Raw genomic sequence first — 12289 nt, forward strand, 5'->3', positions numbered from 1 at the left:
CACCTGACCAGACCACGGAGTCGTTACGTATAAGAAAAAGCTTTACATTTTAAAGAAAACCTTATTGTTTTCGTAGCTTTTTCTTAAGCCAAAAGCTTATTATTATGAACGTTTCTAACTGGCTTCCTTATTTTTTTATTTAAGATTAACTCTATTTCCGTAGAACTATTTGCTAATTATTCTGGTCTTGTTTTTTTTATCTGTTTATGTTTCAGAAAAGACCCAAATGGGCACTGTTCAAGAAGCTATTCACCATGGCATGATTGCCGCCGATCTTCTTAGGACCACTAAACGAGTTGTCCAGGCTATCGAGCTGTGGAACGAGTGCTTAACACTACTAAACAACAAAATCTTAGAAAACGAACATGAACTTGCCACAATAGTGCGTATAGCGTTGAACAAGAGGCTGTTTTATGGAAATGCTGCTATTACGAAACTTTCACCAGCTATAGAATCTGGCAAAAAGCTTTAAGTCCTACTTCGTAATCTTAAGAGAAAAAAAAAGAAGGTAACACAGCCTTGATGTTATCAAAACTGTACTTCCAAAAAAGTGAATACCAGGAAGCACAAGCAGTCCTCAAAATTGCACTCTGCGTTTACAAAGAAATCGAAGAAAAAGACGGAGAAGCGTCATGCTACGTAAACCAAGGAGCGGTGTTTCTATCTGTCGGAGAATATGCCAAGGCTGAAGAATATCTTCATAAAGCACTTACCATCAACACAGAAATTGGCGACAGAGTGGGAGAAGCGTCATGCTACGGAAATTGGCGACAGAAACGGAGAAGCGACATGCTACGGAAGCCTAGGAGCTGTGTTTGCAAATGTAGGAGAATATGCCAAGGCTGAAGAATATCTTCATAAAGCACCTACCGTCAACACAGAAATTGGCGACAGAAACGGAGAAGCGACATCCTACGGAAGCCTAGGAAATGTGTTTCAATCTATTGGAGAATATGCCAAGGCTGAAGAATATCTTCATAAAGCACTTACCATCAAGACAGAAATTGGCGACAGAAACGGAGAAGCGACATGCTACGGAAACCAAGGAAATGTGTTTCAATCTGTCGGAGAATATGCCAAGGCTGAAGAATATCTTCATAAAGCACTTACCATCAACACAGAAATTGGCGAAAGAAACGGAAACGCGACATGCTACGGAAACCTAGGAAATGTGTTTCAATCTGTCGGAGAATATGCCAAGGCTGAAGAATTTCTTCATAAAGGACTTACCATCAACGCAGAAATTGGCGACAGAAACGGAGAAGCGACATGCCTCGGAAGCCTAGGAAATGTGTTTGCAAATGTACGAGAATATAGCAAGGATGAAGAATATCTTCATAAAGCACTTACCATCAACACAGAAATTGCCGACAGAAAGGGAGAAGCGACATGCTACGTAAACCTAGGAAATGTATTTCAATCCGTCGGAGAATATGGCAAGGCTGAAGAATATCTTCATAAAGCACTTACCATCCACGCAGAAATTGGCGACAGAAACGGGGACGCGACATGCTACGGAAACCTAGGAAATGTGTTTCAATCTGTCGGAGAATATGGCAAGGCTGAAGAATATCTTCATAAAGCACTTACCATCAACACAGAAATTGGCGACAGAAAGGGAGAAGCGACATGCTACGTAAACCTAGGAAATGTATTTCAATCCGTCGGAGAATATGGCAAGGCTGAAGAATATCTTCATAAAGCACTTACCATCCACGCAGAAATTGGCGACAGAAACGGGGACGCGACATGCTACGGAAACCTAGGAAATGTGTTTCAATCTGTCGGAGAATATGGCAAGGCTGAAGAATATCTTCATAAAGCACTTACCATCAACACAGAAATTGGCGACAGAAAGGGAGAAGCGACATGCTACGTAAACCTAGGAAATGTATTTCAATCCGTCGGAGAATATGGCAAGGCTGAAGAATATCTTCATAAAACACTTACCATCCACTCAGAAATTGGCGACAGAAACGGGGACGCGACATGCTACGGAAACCTAGGAAATGTGTTTCAATCTGTCGAAGAATATGGCAAGGCTGAAGAATATCTTCATAAAGCAGTTACCATCAACACAGAAATTGGCGAGAGAGTGGGAGAAGCGTCATGCTACGTAAACCTAGGAAATGTGTTTCAATCTGTTGCAGAATATGCCAAAGCTGCAGAATATCTTCATAAAGCACTTACCATCCACGCAGAAATTGGCGACAGAAACGGGGACGCGACATGCTACGGAAACCTAGGAAATGTGTTTCAATCTGTCGGAGAATATGGCAAGGCTGAAGAATATCTTCATAAAGCACTTACCATCCACGCAGAAATTGGCGACAGAAACGGGGACGCGACATGCTACGGAAACCTAGGAATTGTGTTTCAATCTGTCGGAGAATATGCCAAGGCTGAAGAATATCTTCATAAAGCACTTACCATCAACGCAGAACTTGGCGACAGAAACGGAGAAGCGACATGCTACGGAAGCCTAGGAAATGTGTTTCAATCTGTCGGAGAATATGGCAAGGCTGAAGAATATCTTCATAAAGCACTTACCATCCACGCAGAAATTGGCGACAGAAACGGGGACGCGACATGCTACGGAAACCTAGGAATTGTGTTTCAATCTGTCGGAGAATATGCCAAGGCTGAAGAATATCTTCATAAAGCACTTACCATCAACGCAGAACTTGGCGACAGAAACGGAGAAGCGACATGCTACGGAAGCCTAGGAAATGTGTTTCAATCTGTCGGAGAATATGGCAAGGCTGAAGATTATCTTCATAAAGCACTTACCATCAACACAGAAATTGGCGACAGATTGGGAAAAGCGACATGCTACGGAAACCTAGGAAATGTGTTTCAATCTGTCGGAGAATATGCCAAGGCTGAAGAATATCTACATAAAGCACTTACCATCAACACAGAAATTGGCGAGAAAAAACGGACAAGCGACATGCTACGGAAGCCTAGGAAATGTGTTTCAATCTGTCGCAGAATATGGCAAGGCTGAAGATTATCTTCATAAAGCACTTACTATCAACACAGAAATTGGCGACAGAGTGGGAGAAGCGTCATGCTACGTAAACCTAGGAAATGTGTTTCAATCTGTCGGAGAATATGCCAAGGCTGAAGAATATCTTCATAAAGCACTTACCATCAAGACAGAAATTGGCGACAGAAAGGGAGAAGCGACATGCTACGTAAACCTAGGAAATGTGTTTCAATCTGTCGCAGAATATGCCAAGGCTACAGAATATCTTTATAAAGCACTTACCATCAACACAGAAATTGGCGACAGAAACGGAGAAGCGTCATGCTACGTAAACCTAGGAAATGTGTTTGAATCTGTCGGAGAATACGCCAAGGCTGAAGAATATCTTCATAAAGCACTTACCATCAACACAGAAATTGGCGACAGAAACGGAGAAGCGACATGCTACGGAAACCTAGGAAATGTGTTTCAATCTGTCGGAGAATATGCCAAGGCTGAAGAATATCTTCATAAAGCACTTACCATCAACACAGAAATTGGCGATAGAGTGGGAGAAGCGTCATGCTACGTAATCCTAGGAAATGAGTTTCAATCTTTCGGAGAATATGCCAAGGCTGCAGAATATCTTTATAAAGCACTTACAATCAAGACAGAAATTGGCGATAGAAACGGAGAAGCGACATGCTACGGAAACCTAGGAAATGTGTTTCAATCTGTCGGAGAATATACCAAGGGTGAAAAATATCTTCATAAAGGACTTACCATCAACGCAGAAATTGCTGACAGAAACGGAGAAGCGACATGCTACGGAAACCTAGGAAATGTGTTTGCAAATGTAGGAAAATATAGCAAGGCTGAAGAATATCTTCATAAAGCACTTACCATCAACACAGAAATTGGCGACAGAAAGAGAGGAGCGACATGCTACGGAAACCTAGGAAATGTGTTTCAATCTGTCGGAGAATATGGCAAGGCTGAAGAATATCTTCATAAAGCACTTACCATCACCTCAGAAATTGGCGACAAACACGGAGAAGCGACATGCTACGGAAGCCTAGGAGCTGTGTTTGAATCTGTCGGAGAATATACCAAGGCTGAAGAACATCTTCATAAAGCACTTACCATCAACACAGAAATTGGCGACAGAAACGGAGAAGCGACATCCTACGGAAGCCTAAGAAATGTGTTTCAATCTGTCGGAGAATATGCCAAGGCAGAAGAATATCTTCATAAAGCACTTACCATCAACGCAGAAATTGGCGATAGAAACGGAGATGCGACATGCTACGTAAACCTAGGAAATGTGTTTCAATCTGTCGAAGAATATGCCAAGGCTGAAGAATATCTTCATAAAGCAGTTACCATCAACACAGAAATTGGCGAGAGAGTGGGAGAAGCGTCATGCTACGTAAACCTAGGAAATGTGTTTCAATCTGTTGCAGAATATGCCAAAGCTGCAGAATATCTTTATAAAGCACTTACCATCAACACAGAAATTAGCGACAGAAACGGAGAAGCGACATGCTACGGAAACCTAGGAAATGTGTTTCAATCTGTCGGAGAATATACCAAGGCTGAAGAATATCTTTATAAAGGACTTACCATGAACACAGAAATTGGCTACAGAGTGGGAGAAGCGTCATGCTACGTAAACCTAGGAAATGTGTTTCAATCTGTCGGAGAATATGCCAAGGCTGAAGAATATCTTCATAAAGGACTTACCATCAACACAGAAATTGCCGACGGAAACGGAGAAGCGACATGCTACGGAAAGCTAAGAAGAGGGGTTTCAATCTGTCGGAGAATATGCCTAGGCTGAAGAATATCGTCATAAAGCACTTACCATCAGCACAGAAATTGGCGACAGAAACGGAGAAGCGACATGCTACGGAAAGCTAAGAAAAGGGGTTTCAATCTGTCGGAGAATATGCCAAGGCTGAAGAATATCTTCATAAAGCACTTACCATCAACACAGATATTGGCGACAGAAACGGAGAAGCGACATGCTACGGAAGCCTAGGAAAAGTGTTTCAATCTGTCGGAGAATATTGCAAGGCTGTAGAATATCTTCATAAAGCACTTACCATCAACACAGAAATTGGCGACAGAAACGGAGAAGCGACATGCTACGGAAACCTAGGAAATGTGTTTCAATCTATGGGGGAATATGGGAAAGCTGTAGAATATCTTCATAAAGCACTTACCATCACCACAGAAATTGGCGACAAACACGGAGAAGCGACATGCTACGGAAGCCTAGGAGCTGTGTTTGAATCTGTCGGAGAATATACCAAGGCTGAAGAACATCTTCATAAAGCACTTACCATCAACACAGCAATTGGCCACAGAAACGGAGAAGCGACATGCTACGGAAGCCTAGGAAATGTGTTTCAATCTGTCGGAGAATATGCCAAGGCAGAAGAATATCTTCATAAGGCACTTACCATCAACGCAGAAATTGGCGATAGAAACGGAGATGCGACATGCTACGTAAACCTAGGAAATGTGTTTCAATCTGTCGGAGAATATGCCAAGGCTGAAAAATATCTTTATAAAGCACTTACCATCAACACAGAAATTGGCGACAGAGTGGGAGAAGCGACATGCTACGGAAACCTAGGAAATGTGTTTCAGTCTGTCGGAAAATATGCCAAGGCTGAAGAATATCTTCATAAAGCACTTACCATCAACACAGAAATTGGCGACAGAAATGGAGAAGCGACATGCTACGGAAAGCTAAGAAAAGGGGTTTCAATCTTTCGGTGAATATGCCTAGGCTGAAGAATATCGTCATAAAGCACTTACCATCTACACAGAAATTGGCGACAGAAAAGGAGGAGCGACATGCTACGGAAAGCTAAGAAAAGGGGTTTCAATCTGTCAGAGAATATGCTTAGGCTGAAGAATATCGTCATAAAGCTCTTACCATCAACACAGAAATTGGCGACAGAGTGGGAGAAGCGTCATGCTACGTAAACCTAGGAAATGTGTTTCAACCTGTCGGAGAATATGCCAAGGCTGAAGATTATCTTCATAAAGCACTTACCATCAAGACAGAAACGGAGAAGCGACATGCTACAGAAACCTAGGAGCTGTGTTTCATTCTGTCGGAGAATATGCCAACCCTGAAGAATATCTTCATAAAGCACTTACCATCAACACAGAAATTGGCGACAGAAACGGAGAAGCGATATGCTACGGAAACCTAGGAAATGTGTTTCAATCTGTCGGAGAATATGCCAAGGCTTAAGAATATCTTCATAAAGCACTTACCATCAAGACAGAAATTGGCGACAGAGTGGGAGAAGCGACAAGCTACGGAAACCTAGGAGCTCTGTTTGTATATGTAGGAGAATATGCCAATTCTGAAGAATATCTTCATACAGCACTTACCACCAACACAGAAATTGGCTACAAAGACGGAGAAGCGTCTCGCTACTTAAAGCTAGGAAACACATCTGAAGCCTTATCGGATTTCTGGTCAAGCATTCAAATTTACGAAAAAATGCTTACTTCTCTACGAAGCAAAGATAGCCACAATATATCATTTTTTGACAAGAACGCTTCTCCCTATCGGCTGTTTTGTTCATTGAGTTGTTCTTGTGGGAAACCCCGTGAAGCTTTACACGCTGCTGAACTTGGACGGGCCAGAGCTCTAGCAGAACTTATGTCAAACCGCTACTCCATTGAAAAAGAAATATCCATCAACCCAGAATCGTTTGCTGGCATCGCGGAAGTAATTAAGAAAAATGGCAACAGCACCTTCCTCTACATCTCCTATGACTCCGATGACAATATATTTTTGTGGGTTTTGAAACTAAACAAACCGGTAGCTTTCCGAAGAACGAAACTTTGTGAAAGCTATGTTAGCAAGCATGGCAAAATCTCTGTGTATGACCTGTTTGGACACGAAAGCTTATTAAGAAAATTTCACGTTTTACCTCAAGAGCAATGCGAAGACCGATCACTCTTCACTTCATTCGCCAACCAACTTACAAACGAATCAAATCTGGAAGATAGTCTCTCAACCTTGCGTCCTCTTTTAGATGAGGGAGAAGTATACACGGACCCTGAACCACCAACACTTCTTCAGGTTTACAACATGTTGATTGCTCCCGTAAGTGACTTGCTAGAAGGATCTAAAATCATTGTTGTTCCTGATCGCTGCTTCTTCCAAGTTCCGTTTGCAGCATTACACGATGAAAGTAGCCGCTATTTATCAGATTCTTTCAGGATACGAATTGTCCCTTCTCTGACGACTCTCAAGCTCATTCTGGACAGTCCAGCCGACTCTCACAGCGAAACTGGTGCATTGATTGTGGGTGAGCCAGAGTGACGGATGTGTATTTCAAGGGAGTGTTAAGGTATCTCTGCCCATTGCCTGGCGCGAAAGGGGAAGCAGAGATGATTGCGAGACTACTACCTGAATCTCACCTTTTAATAGGAGAGCAAGCAACAAAGCAGGCGGTTCTTCAGAGAATACCCTCAGTGAGCCTCGTACATTTCGCTGCTCATGGTGATGCCGAAAGAGGAGAAATTGCTCTTACCCCCTCTGACTCCACAGTGGGGTTTCCACACGAAGCAGACTACTTACTGTCAATGACCGACATTTCACAAGTTAGACTGTCGGCCAAACTGGTGGTCCTTAGTTGTTGCCATACCGCACGTGGACAGATCAAAACAGAAGGCGTTGTTGGAATCGCTCGAGCATTCTTAGGATCGGGTGCACGCTCAGTGTTGGTGGCATTGAGGGCCTTACAAGACAGAGCAACAGAGGAATTCATGGGAAGATTCTACGAAAACCTTGTCCAAGGGAAAAGTGCAAGCCAAAGTCTTCACCGGGCCATGAAGTGGATGCGAAATAACCGTTTCTCAGAAGTGAGGCAGTGGGCACATTTCATGCTGATTGGGGATGACGTGTCATTTCACTTTGGTGAAGAAAAGTGAAGGTAATTGTTTTCTGACAATTAGGGCCATAGGAAGTCTGTCAGGTCTTTTTGTATTACAGTTTTATCAACTTGGGTGCATTTGGTACTTTTAAGTACCAAATAGAAAGCAGTATTTACCCTTAAAAGCCACATTATTGACTACATCTGAAGTTAGCTTTCACTATGACTGAGGTAAAATATCAATTAACCGCTTTTTAACATTCGACCACACCTCTGTACTTATCAGTCAACCCGTGCATATGCGGGACTTCGCATTTGAAAAAAAAAACACTAAGCCCCGAATCCCTACAACAACATAGAATGATTTAATTCTTTTCTCTCTTTTCTGATATATGAGGCACAAATAATTCAATATTCTTTTATTTGCTACGGTTCAGTATGATCGTGAGGGTTTGAGGACAAAATGTTTTCTTTCTGAATATAATAGGAAGAGAATTCCAGTTATGAATCCGAACCAAACAGCTCAGGGAAGGTTTTTGTTTGATATAAAGATAATCGGATCAAAAATATTATGGCGGAGATCTAGATCTCAGCATTGATCGAAAACACTGCAAAGTACAAATTATGGACTGTGTATGGAGTCTTGACCGTAACTAGAGGGCTTTTCGCTGACACTGACTGAATTACAGAAGTACACTGGTTCTAAACTTGGACCAAAGAGGGAAGACCGAGATTCCATAGGTCATCAAGGCAAGAAGTTTCAAACCTATTTTAGCTGTGCACCCTACATTTCATTTGTGATGCCAATTGATTGGAAAGTTTTAGCGATGAGATAAACTCAAACAAGTAAACCTCTTCCGCCACGATAAAGCCTGAGGATCCCTCTTCCATGTAAAATGAACCTAAATGCCACTTAGCCCAGCTGGAGTCTTTTGTGTTGAGTAGATGTGTTTTATTAATTTTTATGTTTCTTATACATTACTGTTGCAGGTATTACACTAACGACACACCATGGAATAACGAAACAGCCCTTCCGCAGAATTCCAATGAGGTAGTCCGTAGCGGATAATGTAAAGGATCAATCTCTGCAGTATACGAACATTGATTAAAAGAATTACTGTGAAAGAGAACTGACTTGCTTGGCCCAGCGGTTTATCTTTGCCGGCTTAATTATTTTTCCCACTTATCTTATTTTGTGTGTGTGTGTGTAGGTACCTTGAGTACTCTAATCTCTAAAATGTCTTGAAAAGCTCAAATCACCACCTTTGTACATGTAGAAGCGTACATCGGTAGCTCGGACAATGATACTGTAATTGTGACACGAATAACGTTAGGATTATCTAATTTCCCTGTCTTTTTAGGTAATTTGCAAAAAAACCCTACTTCCTTAATTAGTCCCTAAAGCTACAAATAAAAAATACTTTTTATGTAAACGAGATTTTTTTTATCGCAAATTGAAGTTTGATTACAATGCAAACAACGTTGCAAGGTTTATAGTTTAGTATAATTGTATACATTTTAGAGCCAATCTTTTCGTGAACATAGAAGCAGTAGTTTTGCAACCTTGCATTATGAAATGAGGTTTGACGACTCAATTAAGTCAAATATAAGCCTAGCGAAACCAACTTGTCCTAACTCCAAACTAGTCCAGTTGTAAACTAAAGGTTATTTCATTGCATAATATTCATGCCTGAGCATAGGTTAGTATGTTAGTATAGAAGAGTAGTATTTGCTTTAAGTATCCACCTAAAATGCAAAGATTTGGTGGTCCAGTTTTCAGTAGTGCTATAAGTAGGAAAACTAATTTTAGTTAAAAGTTCGAACAGCATGTCGCGTATCCGAGAAGGTCGCACATGGAGGTTTGATTGTAATATGTATATATGTAATCTCACCAGGTTTTTAAACTGAAAATAAAGCGTATTTAATTTGACATAGCAAATTCAACGACGAAACTTTATTGAGCCTTTCGTTATTAAGACCTCTAGTGTTTATCCTTAATTATCTATTTGCACTTTAACAATAAATATTTGCTATAATATCAGAGAGATTTAGAATCCATTCAGGTCAAACGGTAACGTCAATTTTTACGTGACCAAAGTATCATTCTAAAAAAAATAAATAAATAAATTGTAATTGGTAGTTTGTTTTCCCACGCAGCACTCAGAAGTTGTTAAGAACTCGCTTAAACGAGTCCGTGCATTGCGGATCGAAAGGTTGGACCGTTTTTGGAGAGAGGGGAAAACCGGAGCACCCAGAGAAAAACCTCTCAGCAAGGAAGAGAACCAACAACAAACCAACCCTTTCATATACCTGAAGCAAGAAAAAGGTACCCCTTTCGGTCGGAGCCTCACCATAAAGGCCATTATAGGGATTTCCCCCCCCCCGGGGGAAGCGAGGCAAGAGCCCCCACCACTGCACCACCCTTGCGCAGTTTTCGTCAGAAGCCGATTCAGTTGTTGTATCTGCACAAAAAAGTTAGTAGTTTCATGTCGATCAGTCTAATCCATAACAATTATTTTGCAAAGTTTGTACTTGATCATTTCCTAACTCAAGAAATCGAAAATGTCACCTTGGGTCTGAATGTTTGCCTTTTGCCGTAACTCTCGATTTTCCTTTCAACGACTGGAATCCATAAATTTGGTCTCATAAAAGTTACTGCCACGATCACTCCCGTCGATTCGGAATCGTAGAATTATGTTGACGACAAAGTCGAAACATCATGTTCAAGTATTACAATTACTCAAGTTAGGAAATCAACAGATAAAAACTGAGAAAATTAAATTATCCTTACGGATAAACCTGATATGAATGTCTTTATTTTGGGGTAGTAAAGATAAACATTTAATGACAAATAAAGAGAAAGCTTAGCAACATGTTTCCAAATGGCGTTAACTGTAAACGTGATTCTAAATCTCTAGACGCCTGCGTTCGCGTCGAAGTTCTCCAACGAGCCAATGGGGCAGGAATGGTAACAATTCTTTTCGGTGTCCGTTTTACCACCCCTGCTTTACTTCGAAAAATCACTAGCTGATCCTTTTTTTTAACTACCGTTCATCCTTTGCACAGATACCAGGAAATAAATTTAAGACTTTTCCAGACTTTTTTCCAAAACAATAATTTCTTTTTCCAGACTCAAGATTAACAAATAGGTCAGTGATCAACAGAGACCTTAAAAAAACGCAGGAACAAAGATTTTTTCATGATAGGCTGCAAACAAACGGGCGAAATTAAATAATATTTGACCAAAACGAAAAACATTTCACTCATAAAGCACTATTTGTTATAGCTTTGAAAAAAAAAAAAGCTCAAGATTTTTTTTTACTATTTTTTCAGACTTCATCTCCATTTTCGAGACTTTTTTCAGGTCTGGAAAATTTCTGAAAATTGATGCTCTGTACGATCCCTGAGTGTTGTACAAGGTATTTCACTCCATAACTTGCACGTGTACACCACCGTTCAGAGAGCTACTTCGGGTCCCATCGGGGATGGATTTTGATTTTCGTCACTACCCAGATCTTGGTAGTACTTCTGATTGGTGAAGGCAAATTTTTAACCAATCAGAAAAGTACTACCCAGATCTGGGTAGTGACACGTCATCAGTATGGAATTTCAGCGCTCGTTTCTCAGACGTCATTTCGCTGGGAAACCAGTGGTGGCGTCACGAAATGTTGGTTGTTTTCTCAGGCTAAGCTGGGTCAGTTACGAGTGGAAATGCCACGACATTTGATGCGCGTATCATGGCAGAAAGGCTCTACGTACACGTGACTGAAATTAATGTGCAACGATGCTAAAGTAAGGTAATGGCTAATCCTAACACTGTACTGATGAGACCTATTTGTATTGGGAGCCAAGTAGTTGAGACTGTGAAGACATACAAACTACTCAGAGTAACTATTAAGGAAGATCTTAAATGGAACTCACATATAGACTGTATCATTGCTAAAGCCGCAAAACGTCTGATAGGATAGAATGTATTCAAAAGAGAGCACTCAAAATTATATATCCTGAATGCACAGCTTATAATCAAGCCCTTTTAGAAGCAAAAGTCTCATCTCTAGCAAAAAGAAGGGTTTCCCTGTGTCGTCGATTTGTCTGTGACGTGGCTAGCAATCACAATAATCATTCCTCATTCTCAAATCTGAAAGACGATCTGTCTGTTATAATTTAAGATCTGGTAGTGAAAGAACAATAAACAAATAAAGAAGAACTAAGAGAGCCGACGAATTTTTTACATCATGATTACTAGGACAATTAACGGTATACTCCTAGCGTAGTTACGTAGTATCTTTTGGATTGTATACATATCACTTGTTCATTTAACTACAAGAAAGTGAAATAAACTATATTTATCATTTATTATTATTGGCCTCAACAGTGTGCATAAAACTTTTAGCCAGGTCGGAATGAGGGA

At 40.8% G+C, this 12289-nt stretch overlaps 2 pseudogenes; both read left to right on the forward strand.

The window, feature by feature from the left end:
• The first annotated feature begins 232 nt into the window (after positions 1–232).
• The window catches only part of LOC140946813 (uncharacterized), a 73647-nt pseudogene continuing 61590 nt past the window's right edge, over positions 233–12289 (forward strand).
• LOC140946682 (tetratricopeptide repeat protein 28-like) lies at positions 6495–9425 on the forward strand (annotated as a pseudogene).

This window comes from Porites lutea, chromosome 8, assembly GCF_958299795.1.
Source record: "Porites lutea chromosome 8, jaPorLute2.1, whole genome shotgun sequence".
NCBI classification, from domain to species: domain Eukaryota; kingdom Metazoa; phylum Cnidaria; class Anthozoa; order Scleractinia; family Poritidae; genus Porites; species Porites lutea.